The sequence below is a fragment of the Spermophilus citellus genome (genome assembly GCF_964194105.1).
Source record: "Spermophilus citellus genome assembly, chromosome: 2".
In the NCBI taxonomy this organism is placed as follows: domain Eukaryota; kingdom Metazoa; phylum Chordata; class Mammalia; order Rodentia; family Sciuridae; genus Spermophilus; species Spermophilus citellus.
The window spans coordinates 54,648,519-54,663,004 of NC_138183.1; positions in this window are offsets into that span (position 1 = coordinate 54,648,519).

Here is a 14,486-nt window from a genome sequence, read left to right on the forward strand (position 1 = left end):
CCACCAAAGGATATATAAAAATCTACTTACATGTGTATTGGGAAATTATAAGGCAAACCTCTGGTGATGAAAATACACATTATCACACATCATAAGGTTAACTGAACAAACTACAGCCAACTAAAACAATAATGATGAAGCAAAACTAACAATAATTTGTAATTGAAAAGCTAGATTATTGGCAAGTGAAAAACATGGGAGGTGCCAGTCAACATGGGTGACACATGATACTCCACATCCTTTCTAAAACTGGTAGGAATTCCTAATATCTAAAGAGGAGAAGTCAAATTATCATGTGTCTGCCAAACTTAATAGTATAATGCTGAACTACTCTTTAGTAAACACTAGTAATAGGTTAATTTTGGTTTATTACTTCCAAATATAAACTTATGACTCCAACCCACAATACTCAGATGCAAGAAAAGTTAGATTATTTACATTCTAGTTCTAACTCCTTACCTGCCAGGTTGGTGTGATGCCTAATGTCAGGAGGGGAGCTCTCTCTGCTCTTAAGGTCCAGTGAGTCTCTAGACTTATACAGATAACCTTTGGACCATGATTGTCAATGTCAAAATGTTCACTAAGCACCAAAATCAAGTGGGGCTCATCCCAGGGATGCAAGGTTGGTTCAACATATGGAAACCAATACATTTAATTCATCATCAATAGACTGAAAAACAAGACTCATGTAATCATTTCAATAGATGCAGAAAGAACATTTGACAAAAGATAGCACCCCTTCACGTTCAAAACAGTAGAAAAACTAGGCATAGTAGGAACCTAGCTTTACATTATAAAAGCTAACTATGCTAAACCCAAGGCCAACACAATTCTAAATGGAGAAAAATTGAAAGCATTCATTCTAAAAACTGGAGCAAGACAAGGATGCCCTCTATCACTACTTCTATTCAACATTATCCTTGAAATTCTAGCCATAGAAATTAGATAGGAGAAATAAATTAAAGGGATACAAATATAAAAATAACTCAAACTATCACTATTTGTTGATGACATGATTCCAAGTGTAGAAGATCCAAAATTTCCACCAGAAAACTTCCAGAACCAATAAGTGAATTCAGTGAAGTAGCAGGATATAAATACCGATAAATCAAACTCATTCATATACATCAGTGCTCAATCTACTAAAATAGAAATTAAGAAAACAACCCCATTCATAATAGCCTAAAATATACTAACAAAAGAGGTTAAATACCTCTATAATGAAAACTACAGGATACTAAAGAAAGAAATTGAAGTAGACCTCAGAAGATGGCAGGAGTCTCCCATGCTCCTGGATAGAAAGAATTAATATTATCAAAATGGCATACTACCAAAAGCATTATACAGACTTAATGCAATTCTTATTAAAATCAATGACATTCTTCATAGAACTAAAAAAAGCAATCATGAAATTCATTTGGAAAAATGAGACCCAGAATAGCCAAAGCAATCCTTAGCCAGAAGAGTAAAACAAGAGGTATCACAATACCAGACCTTAAACTATACCACAGAGCCATAGTAATAGCATGGTATTGGCACTAACATATATACATAGACCAATGGTACAGAATAGAAGACACAGATAAACCTACATAAATATAGTTATCTCATACTAAACAAAGGCACCAAAACATTCCCTGGAGAAAATAGAGTCTCTTCCACAAATGGTGCTAGGAAAATTGGAAATCCACATGTAACAAAATGAAATTAAACCCCTATTTCCCACCCTGCACAAAACCCAACTCAAAGTGGATCAAAGACTTAGGCACTCAGACAGATACCCAGCACCTAAATAGAAGAAAAAGTAGGCTCAAATTTTCACCATGTTGGCCTAGGATCTTACTTCCTTAACAAGATGCCTAAAATGCAAGAAGTAAAATCAAGAATAGATAAATGGGATGGATTCAAACTAAATAGCTTCTTCTCAGCAGAGGAAATAATCAATAATGTTAAGAGACAGCCTATAGAATGGGAGGATGTATGAAGAACTCAAAAAAATATAACACCAAAAAAAAAAAAAAAAACAAAAAACCCAATCAGTAAATGGGCTAAGGAACTTGACACTTCACAGAAGAGCAAATACAATCAACAAATATATGAAAACATTTCAACAATTTCAACATCTCACTCTAGTCAGAATGGCAATTATCAAGAATAGAAGCAACAATAAATGTTGGCAAATATGTGGGGAAACAGGTAAACTCATACATTGCTGGTGGGACTGCAAATTGGTGCAACCATTATGAAAAGCGATATGGAGACTCCTCAGAAAACTTGGAATGAAATCACCATTGACCCAGTCATCTCACTCCTCAGTTTATACCCAAAGGACATAAAATCTGCATACTACAGTGATACAGTCACAATAATGTTTATAGCAGTTCAACTCACAATAGCTAAACTATGGAAACAACTTAGGTGTTCTTCAACAGATGAATGGATAAAGAAACTATGATATATACACACATTGGACTAATAATCCACCATAAAGAAGAATGAAATTATGGCATTTGCTGGTAAATGGATGGAACTGGAGAATATCATGCTAAGTGAAATAAGCCAATCCCCCCCAAAAACAAAGGCTGAGTGTTTTTTTATATGCTTATGCTAATTCACAAAATGGTGTGGGGGGTGGTGTGGCTATGGAAGAAAAGAGTTACTTTGGTTTAGGTAGAGGGGAGTAAAGGGAGAGGAGAGGTAGGAGTTAGGAAGGATAGTAGAATGAATCTAACATTATTACCCTGTGTACACATATTACTACACAACTAGTGTGATTCTACATCACGTACAACAAAAGAATGAGAAATTACACTCCATTTACTATGATATATCAAAGTGCATTCTACTGTCATGTATAACTAATTAGAACAAATATTTTAAGAAAAGAAAAAAGTTGTTCACTAAGGAAGCTTGTGCCTTTTGAATAAAGCCAGGTGTCTCAGTCCCTGAGGCCTAAACTAGGTCCCCAAATCCCATGCTGTTTCCAGGCAGTGGAGCCTGTACTTCAGTGTTGGGAGGTACACCATGCAGGGTCTCTCCTGAATGAATTGAACATGGGTTTCTACTGACTGGGCTCCCAAATCTTCAGGGCTGCCTCTGCCTCAGCCTCACCTTCTCCCTTTTCTCCAGTCCATTCTGTTTTTCCAACTCCCAGTATCCCACAGCAATCCCTTCAATGGCCATGAAGCATAATCTCAGTTTACTTGTAGGAAGAGTGAGGTGATGTTCAGTGCTGGGAACTTTAGAATTGTATTAGTTTTTTTTTTTTTTTTCCTGAGACAAAGGATCAGGGAAACAGACAGATACTTGATTTCTCATGGGTTAGTCATAAGATGGGATGAAAAGCCAAGCATGCAAGACCCCAAACCAAAACTAAATAAAGGTATGCATATTTCTTTTATAGCTCATTATCTTACCATAGTTTAGTAATATTTAATTAGAATTTTCCCAAGAATAGTTTATGGAAATATGGACACAAACACAATTACACATAAGGATTTTCTAAAATCACCTTCCTCCCTTCCTTCCTTTTTTTTTTTTTTTTGGATCAGTTGGATCCATGATGGGAATCATCACTGGGATGAGGACAGCACTTTGAGAGCCAGTGAGCAAAAGTTGGGGCTGATGGTCACACAGCCTGCTGGCTTCATTCTTGGTCACGTCCCCTGTCAGCTGAATGCTGGTTGGCTGTTTCCTCCAGGGTCTGGCTCCTACACATTGGCTGCTGACTTTCTTCTTTCCAAAGGCACAAAACCTTCACTCCACTCCCACACTACATCCTCTCAGGAGCTACCACTCTCTTTTCCCTCTAACTGTAGGCAGGATCAGGGTCTCAGGTCAGTTCAGAACAGGGTCTCTGTTTTGAGCACTAGAGAAGATTCATTAGCAGCAGTAATCAGTTCCTGGAGGGGGATTCAAAGCAACCAAAACCTACCATCCACCTATTAGTTTCCAGGAACAGCTGACAGACATTTTTCATTCACATGGACCAAAGAGATTACTGAGTGGCAGAGTGTGGATATAGCAAGAGGCAGATACCAGATTGATGTGAGGGAAACCCAGTCAGCTCAAGGCAGCTAAAGGGCCTCAGATGTTGAAGATATTCAAACACAAGTCAGGAAGCCATGCATTGAAGCTGGCCAGAAAGAATTATAGGCAGTTGTTGTTTTTGTCTGCAAAGTTTCTTTTGTTTTGTTTTGTTTTTGTTTTTGTAATAGCACTTCGATTTTCTTTTGGGAAACCACTCTTCCCTGATCCACTGTCCATAAAATTAAGGTGGATTCTTCCCTGGCTAAAGGAATTAACAAATAATTCAGGTGGAGCTACTCAGGACATCCCTTCCATGTAGTCACAATAATGCTTCCCAGATAAGCTCATGACCCAAGTATGTCTGTTCAAATTAAATCCTGGAACTTTTGCTAAAAATATTAGGGGGAGGAACTTTTTTCCTCTTATGCAGTTTCCACGCTTCTAGGATCCTACACATGAAAAGAGCACTTGAGAATTAAACCAAAACACAGGAAAACAAAACAAATAGCCAGAAGGGAGAGATTGATTTCTGATTATCTATTTTTAGCCCCAAGATTCAGCTATGGATCCAGCTAGGCCTGAAACCATCACTGCCTCTGAATTTTTCAGTCATGACAATCAATCAATTCCCTTCCCTTACTTAAATCAGTTTGAGTTGGATGTCTTTCCATAAAAACTCTTTCCCATCCAAAAGAGAGTCTACCTGCCACAAGAAATGTTAAAGGGTGAGACAATGATATCAATGAAGTGATTCTAAGACACAGTAAGAAATCTGAAATGTTGATAATCTCCTCCAATCTGACTCTGAAGTTCACAATAAAGCTTCACAAATCAGCCTTCCTTGGGTCTACCGTGGCCCTTCCTTTACCTGACCTTTATTTCTATCTTCAGAACTCTTAGATGAACTTAGTTTAGGACTAGTTATATGGTAGCATGTGAGCTTTTCAGGTAATCCCAAGCACTTTTTAAGTCACCTTAGTAAGACTTAGGAGAGATAATTAATGTTTAGCTCTCTTGAACCATCTAGAAATCTTAATTCACACCTGTTTTACAACCAATAGACTCTCTTCTGAATAAACTATTATTCCGCTTATATATGACAATTTTCAAATGGCTTCCTTTATTGAATGAGCTGTGATAGTTACGATCTATGCTGAGTTTTATGATTCATTGTTTTCACAAGTATTCTGTGATTTGCAATTTTGTCCATTCAATTATTTGAGAAATATTTACTGGGCTGGGGTTGTAACTTAGTGGTAGAGCGCTTGCCTACATGTGTGAGGCTCTGAGTTTGATCCTTAGCACCATATAAAAAAATAAATAAATAAAATAAAGATATTGTGCCAATGTACAACTAAAAATGTTAAAGAAAATATTTACAAGGACTCCAAGATGGCCGCGAATAGAGTGCATCACACCCCGTGTTCCGAGACACTGTGCAGGTGAATAACGAGTTAGAACGACAAAAAACTATCTTGTTAGGAACTTACAGCAAAATTGGGGTGCACCAAAACCTAAAGGAAGGATTTCCAGCACCGAGGTCCGGTAATTGAGTCTCAAACACGAGCCAACTGTGCGACCAGAGATCCAGGCTGACTGATCTGCGCGGCCCGCCCCGCGGCTACAGACGGCATGGCGCCACCGAGAAGTGACCAGCAAGCAGAGAGAAACGTTGCTACGGATTCTGTGGAATCCTGCCGGCTGTGCCCCCACTGAGCCCTGGGCTGAGTTCAGGATTTCAGACGGGGAAGGAAGCGGTCCAGTTCTATCCCCCACAACGGAAACTCCACCAAGGAAACCAGCTGCCAACATCTTGGAGAGCTGACGTAACCACCGCCAGTATCCGACAGATTGCAACAATAAAACAGGTGTGTGTTACTCAGCCCATCTCCCATACAGCGGGGAATTCGCATAAAATCTCTCCTAGGCTTTCTGGGGGAGGGATTATCAGAACCAGCCTGCAGAAAGACTCAGGGAAAGCTAGAGACACCTGACCTTCAACTCCCCCTCCCATCAGCGGTGAAAACGAAACCTGTCTTGCCAGTGCTGGGGAGGGGCAAGTGGAAAAAATCAAAACAATAGAGTGCTGGGGTTCCCAATAGCCACCCTCCACACCCAGCAAACGGCAGGGCCAGAGTACAGTTTGAACTGCCGAGAGGCATCACTCAGGGGAAGACTGGTCTAGCAGGAGAAACCAGGACTAGCAGGAGAAAACAGGGGACTAGAGGCCAGGCCCGAGCGACTGGGCGGCTGGAGACCGCCCATCCGCCGGCGACGGACCGCTCAACTAGGCGGCTAGAGATCGCCTGCCCACCAGCGACAGCCGGCTCGCTGCCCGTGCGACTGGGCAGCTGGAGACCGCACGACCGCCGGTGACCAATCGCCCACCAGCTGCCCGCGCGACTGGGCGGCTGGAGACCGCCCGACTGCCGGCAACCAGAAGCTGAAACCAACCAGAGACAGTCCAGTCCCACCCCCCCATTCGGACACCCCGGCAAGGAGCCTGGGGCCCGCCATAGCAGAGAGGTAACATCACTGGAGCTCGGCTGTCGGAATTTCCTTCCCAGTGGAATCCACTTTAGCAAGCATAGTCTACCAAGACAAAGGAGAGACAACAGAGATGTACAAAACCAAAACAAATATTATAGAAGAGAGCAGAAACACAGCAATCAAATAGAGCTGGAAAGTAACGTGAACATCATTAATAAACAAGGGAAAAAAGGAGTACAAACAATGCAGGACAACTTTAATCTACAGGAGGACCTAGAAGCATCAGAAACATGGATAGGGAAAGAACTCAAGGCATACCTAACTCAGATGGAAAGGAATATTAGAGAAGACATGAGACAGCAAGTCCAAGCAATGAAAGTATATTTTGAAAATGAATTAAACAAACAAATTCAAATGGCAAAGAACAAGCTTTACCAGGAGATAGAGATCTTAAAAAAAAAATCAAACAGTAATCCTAGAAATGGAGGAAACTATAAACCAAATTAAAAACTCAAACGAGAATATTACAAATAGACTAGATCAAGTAGAAGTCAGAACATCAGATAATAAAGACAAAGTTTATCAACTTGAAAAGAATATAGTTAACACAGAACAGATGCTTAAATCTCACGAGCAATCTATTCAAGAGATATGGGGTATCATAAAAAAACCAAATTTGAGAGTCATCGGGATAGAAGAAGGCATAGAGATTCAAACCAAAGGAATGGACAACATATTAAATGAAATAATTCTAGAAAACTTCCCAGAGATGAAAGATGGAATGGATTGCCAAATCCTGAAAGCCTACAGGACCCCAAACATTCAAAACCGTAATAGACCAACTCCAAGACATAATTATGAAGATAGCCAACATACAGAACAAGGAGAGAATATTAAAAGCTATGAGAGAAAGGAGGCAGATTACATTCAGGGGTAAACCAATTAGGTTAACGAGTAATTTTCCATCACAGACTTTGAAAGCGAGAAAATCCTGGAACAATGTGTTTCAAACGCTGAAAAATAATGGATTCCAACCAAGAATACTGTATCCAGCAAAATTAAGCTTCAGATTTGACAATGAAATTAAAATCTTTCGCGATAAACAAAAGCTAAAAGAATTTGCAGCCAGAAAACCAGCACTGCAAAGCATTTTGAGCAAAATACTACAAGAAGAGGAATTGAAAAATAGTGCCCAAAACTAACAGCGGAAGGTATCTCAGTAAAGGGGGAGGAAAATAACCAAAAAGTAAAAACTAGCCAAACTAAAATAAATAAATAAATAAACATGACTGGAAGTACAAACCATATTTCAATTGTAACCTTAAATGTTAATGGCCTAAACTCACCAATCAAGAGACATAGGCTAGTAACCTGGATCAAAAAAACAAATCCAACAATATGCTGCCTTCAGGAGACTCATATGATAGGAAAAGACATACACAGGCTGAAGGTAAAAGGTTGGGAAAAATCATACCACTCACATGGCCCTCGGAAACAAGCAGGAGTGGCCATACTCATATCGAATAAAATCAACTTCAAACCTAAGTTAATCAAAAGGGATAAAGAAGGACACTATATACTGTTAAAAGGAACCATCCACCAACAAGACATAACAATTATCAATTTGTATGCACCAAACAATGGTTTTGCAATGTTCATAAAACAAACTCTCCTCAAGTTCAAGAGTCAAATAGACTACAACACAATAATTATGGGTGACTTCAACACACCGCTCTAGCCATTAGACAGATCCTCTAGACAAAAGCTGAATAAAGAAACTATAGAACTCAATAGCACAATCAATAACCTAGACTTAACCGACATATATAGAATATATCAACCATCATCAAGTGGATATACGTTCTTCTCAGCAGCACATGGATCCTACTCAAAGATAGACCATATATTATGCTATAGGGCAACTCTTAGTAATTATAAAAGCATGGAGATAATACCATGCACCATATCTGATCATAATGGAATGAAACTGGAAATCAATGATAAAAGAAGGAAGGAAAAATCCTACATCACATGGAAAATGAACAATATGTTACTGAATGATCAATGGGTTACAGAAGACATAAAGGAGGAGATAAAAAAATTCTTAGAGACAAATGACAATACAGACACAACATACCGGAATCTATGGGACACAATGAAAGCAGTTTTAAGAGGGAAATTCATTTCTTGGAGTTCTTTCCTCAAAAAAAGAAAAAACCAAAAAATAAATGAACTCACACGACACCTCAAAACCTAGAAAAGGAAGAGCAAAACAACAGCAAATGTAGTAGAAGACAAGATAATTAAAATCAGAGCAGAAATCAACGAAATTGAAACAAAAAAAAAAACATTGAAAAATTGATAAAACTAAAAGTTGGTTCTTTGAAAAAATAAATAAGATAGACAGGCCCTTAGCCATGCTAACGAAGAGAAAAAGAGAGAGAAATCAAATTACTAACATACGGGATGAAAAAGGCAATATCACAACAGACACTACAGAAATACAGAAGATAATTAGAAAGTATTTTGAAACCCTATATTCCAATAAAATAGAAGATAGTGAAGATATTGATAAATTTCTTAAGTCATACGATCTGCCCAGATTGAGTCAGGAAGACACACACAATTTAAACAAACCAATAATAAAGGAAGAAATAGAATAAGACAGCAAAAGACTACCAACCAAGAAAAACCCTGAACCGGATGGGTATACAGCGGAGTTTTACAAACCTTCAAAGAAGAATTAATACCAATACTTTTCAAGCTATTTCAAGAAATAGAAAAAGAAGGAGCTCTTCCAAATTCATTCTATGAGGCCAACATCACTTTGATCCCGAAACCAGACAAAGACACTTCAAAGAAAGAAAACTACAGACCAATATCTCTAATGAACTTGGATGCAAAAATTCTCAATAAAATCCTGGCAAATCGAATACAAAAGCATATCAAAAAAATTGTGCACCATGATCAAGTAGGATTCATCCCTGGGATGCAAGGATGGTTCAATATACGGAAATCAATAAATGCTATTCACCACATCAATAGACTTAAAGATAAGAACCATATGATCATCTCGATAGATGCAGAAAAAGCATTCGACAAAGTACAGCATCCCTTTATGTTCAAAACACTAGAAAAACTAGGGATAACAGGAACTTACCTCAACATTGTAAAAGCTATGTATGCTAAACCTCAGGCTAGCATCAACCTAAATGGAGAAAAACTGAAGGCATTCCCTCTAAAATCTGGAACAAGACAGGGATGCCCTCTATCACCACTTCTATTCAATTTAGTTTTTTAAATACTAAGCAGAGCAATTAGATAGACAAAAGAAATTAAAGGCATAAAAATAGGAAAAGAAGAACTTAAATTATCGCTATTTGCGGATGACATGATAATATATTTAACAGACCCAAAAGGATCTACAAAGAAACTGCTAGAGTTAATAAATGAATTCAGCAAAGTGGCAGGATATAAAATCAACACGCATAAATCAAAGGCATTCCTGTATATCAGCGACAAAACTTCTGAAATGGAAATGAGGAAAACCACTTGATTCACAATATCCTCAAAGAAAATAAGATACTTGGGAATCAACCTAACAAAAGAGGTGAAAGATTTAAACAATGAAAACTACAGAACCCTAAAGAAGAAGACCTTAGAATATGGAAAAATGTACCCTGTTCATGGATAGGCAGAACTAACATCATCAAAATGGCGATATTACCCAAAGTTCTCTACAGGTTTAGTGCAATGCCAATCAAAATCCCAAGGGCATTTCTTGTAGAAATAGATAAAGCAATCATGAAATTCATATGGAAAAACAAAAGACCGAATAGCAAAAACAACTCTAAGCAGGAAGTGTGAATCTGGAGGTATAGAGATACCAGATTTCAAACTGTACTACAGACAAAAACAGCGTGGTACTGGTACCAAAACAGGCAGGTGGACCAATGGTACAGAATAGAGAACACAGAGACCAATCCACAAAATTACAACTTTCTTATATTTGATAAAGGGGCTAAAAGCATGCAATGGAGGAAGGATAGCATCTTCAACAAATGGTGCTGGGAAAATTGGAAATCCATATGCAACAAAATGAAACTGAATCCCTTTCTCTCGCCATGCACAAAAGTTAACTCAAAATGGATCAAGGAGCTAGATATCAAATCAGAGACACGGCGTCTGATAGAAGAAAAAGTTGGCTACGATCTACATATTGTGGGGTTGGGCTCCAAATTCCTCAATAGAACACCCATAGCACAAGAGTTAATAACTAGAATCAACAAATGGGACTTACTCAAACTAAAAAGTTTTTTCTCAGCAAAAGAAACAATAAGAGAGGTAAATAGGGAGCCTACATCCTGGGAACAAATCTTTACTCCTCACACTTCAGATAGAGCCCTAATATCCAGAGTATACAAAGAACTCAAAAAATTAGACAATAAGATAACAAATAACCAAATCAACAAATGGGCCAAGGACCTGAACAGACACTTCTCAGAGGAGGACATACAATCAATCAACAAGTACATGAAAAAATGCTCACCATCTCTAGCAGTCAGAGAAATGCAAATCAAAACCACCACCCTAAGATATCATCTCACTAAAGTAAGATTGGCAGCCATTATGAAGTCAAACAACAATAAGTGTTGGCGAGGATGTGGGGAAAAGGGTACACTTGTACATTGCTGGTGGGACTTCAAATTGGTGAGGCCAATTTGGAAAGCAGTATGGAGATTCCTGGGAAAGCAGGGAATGGATCCACCATTTGACCCAGCTATTGCCCTTCTCGGACTATTCCCTAAGGATCTTAAAAGAGCGTACTATAGCGATACTGCCACATCAATGATCATAGCAGCACAATTCACAGTAGCTAGACTGTGGAACCAACCTAGATGCCCTTCAATAGATGAATGGATAAAAAAAATGTGGCATCTATACACAATGGAGTATTATGCAGCACTAAAAAATGACAAAATCATGGAATTTGCAGGGAAATTAGCAGATTATGCTAAGCGAAGCTAGCCAATCCTTAAAAAACAAATGCCAAATGTCTTCTTTGATATAAAGAGAGCAACTAAGAACAGAACAGGGAGAAAGAGCATGAGGAAAAGATTAACATTAAACAGAGACAAGTGGGGGGAGAGAAAGGGAGAGAGAAGGGAAAGCATATGGAAATGGTAGGAGACCCTCAATGTTACACAAAATTACATACAAGAGGTTGTGAGGGGAAAGGGGGGGGGAAACAAGGGAGAGAATTGAACAACAGCAGATGAGGTAGAGAGGGAAGATGGGAGGGGAGGGGGGGGGGATAGTAGGGGATAGGAAAGGTAGCAGAATACAACAGTCACTAATATGCCATTATGTAAAAATGTGAGTGTGTAACCGATGTGAATCTGCAATTTGTATTTGGGGAAAAAATGGGAGTTCATAACCCACTTGAGTCAAATGTATGAAAGATGATATGTCATGAGCTTTGTAATGTTTTGAACAACCAATTAAAAAAAACTTGAAAAAAAATTTATAGGAATTTAAAATATCTAAGTTTGTAAATGGAGTTTATTACTGGGAAATAGCCCACTACTTTTTAAATTAATTACTAATTTAATTGAAGGTAATGATTCTTATTTTTGACATTAGATTTCCAAATGCTAAATTTAAAAATTTAGATTTTGACCTAGGTTAAGAGATGAGGCAGGAGGGCTATGAAGAACCCAGATCACAATAACAAGGAGTTTAGATTATATTTTATGAATATCGGGAAACTATCAAAATAAAGCAATGGGGACAATAATGAGGTAGTACATTTGTATCTTAAAAATAATCACTTTGACTTGTCTGTGAAGAAAAAACTAGGAGACTAGATTAATGGCAGAAAAATCAGTTAAAATGTTATTGGTTTCTCAATTGAAATATAATGATGAGGACTAATGTGTTAGTCATCATTTCACTCCTGTGACAAAATACTTGAGAAAATCAAACTAAAGGATGAAAGATTGATTTTTGCTTGTGGTTTCAGAGCTTTCAGTCCAGGTTGGCTGACTACATTGTTTTCTGGCCTGTGGTGAGATGTTACATCATGGTAGAAAGGTATGTGGAGAAGCAAAGCTGTCACCTCATGGTGGCTAGGAAGATAGAGAGCAAGAGAGGAAGGGAATAAGACCAGGATATATCTAAAATCACACATTTCTGAATGTTCTTTCTCCAACTAGGCCCCACTTTCCTATAGTTTCCACCACTTCTCAATAGTCCATTCAGTTGTAGATCCATGAATGTACTAATCCATCAGAGTCCTCATGATCCAATCACATCCCAAAGACCCCACCTCTGGACATTGCTTCATTGTAGATCAAGTCTTCAACACATGAGCCTTTGGAGGACATTCCAGATCTTAACTACAACAAGCAATGAACTGGTGATTATAACCAATCCATACCAATCACCTGTTATGTGTCAAGAACTCTCCTAAGCACTTTTTACTGACTTATTTTATTCTTATATCAATGTTATGGTTTGAATGTAAGGCATTGCCCAAGAGCTCATGTGTGAGACAATGATAGAAGGTTTAGAGGACAAATGGTCGGGTTATGAGATCCTTAACACAATCAGTGGATTAAACCCCTGATGGGATTAACTGAGTGGTGACTGAAGGCAGGTAGGGTGTGCCTGGAGGAGGTAGATTAAAAAAAAAAAAGAAAATATTTACTGGGCCAGGTTCTTTTCAGGGACAGATAGAGTGGTACACAGGAGATAGGATCTCTTCTTTCAAGAAAAGTACAGTCTGCATATGAAGTTTATTTTGAAACTTTATTCAAAAGGAAAAGAGCTAGGATCTCCCAGCTACCTCAGTCATCCTGGATTAGATTTTAAACCATGTTCTACAGAAGTCTGGGCACATTTGGGGAAAAATTGCCTGGGGTGTGTAGTTATGCTCTGGGACTCCTAATATTATTCAGTTGTGGCTCACACACCTGAGAACATTAATCTCTGGATGATGTGGCAAGAAAAGCATCTGCTTACTTGATATGAAGTAGACAGCAGATTAATATTTTAGAGCTGTGATGATTTTAACAGTTACCTAAACCAAAATCTTGATTTCACAAATCAAACAACTTAAGTTCAAAGAAGGCAAATGGCCCAAAGTCATACAATGATTAGGTGGCAGATTGCAGATAAAGTTCAAAGCTGATCAGATCATAGGATAATACTATGTCCTCAGCAGTCAAGACCCTCCACAGCCTGGGCCCACCTGCCTTGCCAACTTCATCTTCCAATGCTTCCTTTTCTATTCTGTACTCTAGCCAAACTGCTTAGAGTCCTTTACAAGTAGAACTGGTTTCTTCCTCATTATCATCCAGTGCAACTTTTTAAAAGGCTCTTGCTTGCAGGAAACGGAAGCATACATCTGTCACCTCCAGAAATGAGGATGTTGGTGTTTATAAACAAGTCCATGGAATCCCAGAGGGGAAACAGGATTGGAATGAGTGGAACTGCAGACAGGTTTTACATCCAGGCAGATTTGGGGGCCTGGGCTGGAGCATGTCTGAAACTTGACTGAAGTCCACCGTCATTGGACAGCCCCCTCTGTGTCCACTCCCTCCCTCCCTGCTCCCTAACAGGCAGCCTTCCTTGCACTGCATTCATGGCTGATTTCACAATTTGAGTTCCTGGTGGTGCACATCATTGTCTTTCTACCATTTCTCTTCAGTATGACCCCTCAGCCCCAGTTCTCAATGCTTACTGCACTATCCTCTCAGCAGTTCCTAGTTTTGAAAAGTCAAATGCGTGTTCTAGGTTAGCAACAGAGCACGGAAAATCCTCAAATGAGGCTGGGGATGTAGCTCAGTGAAGCATGTATTAAGCATGTGCAAGGACCTGGGTTCCATTCACAGCACCAAAAAAAGGAAAGAAAGAAAGCCCTCAGTTTCTCTTACCTTTTCCTCTTGCAGTTGTGTTGATTGATG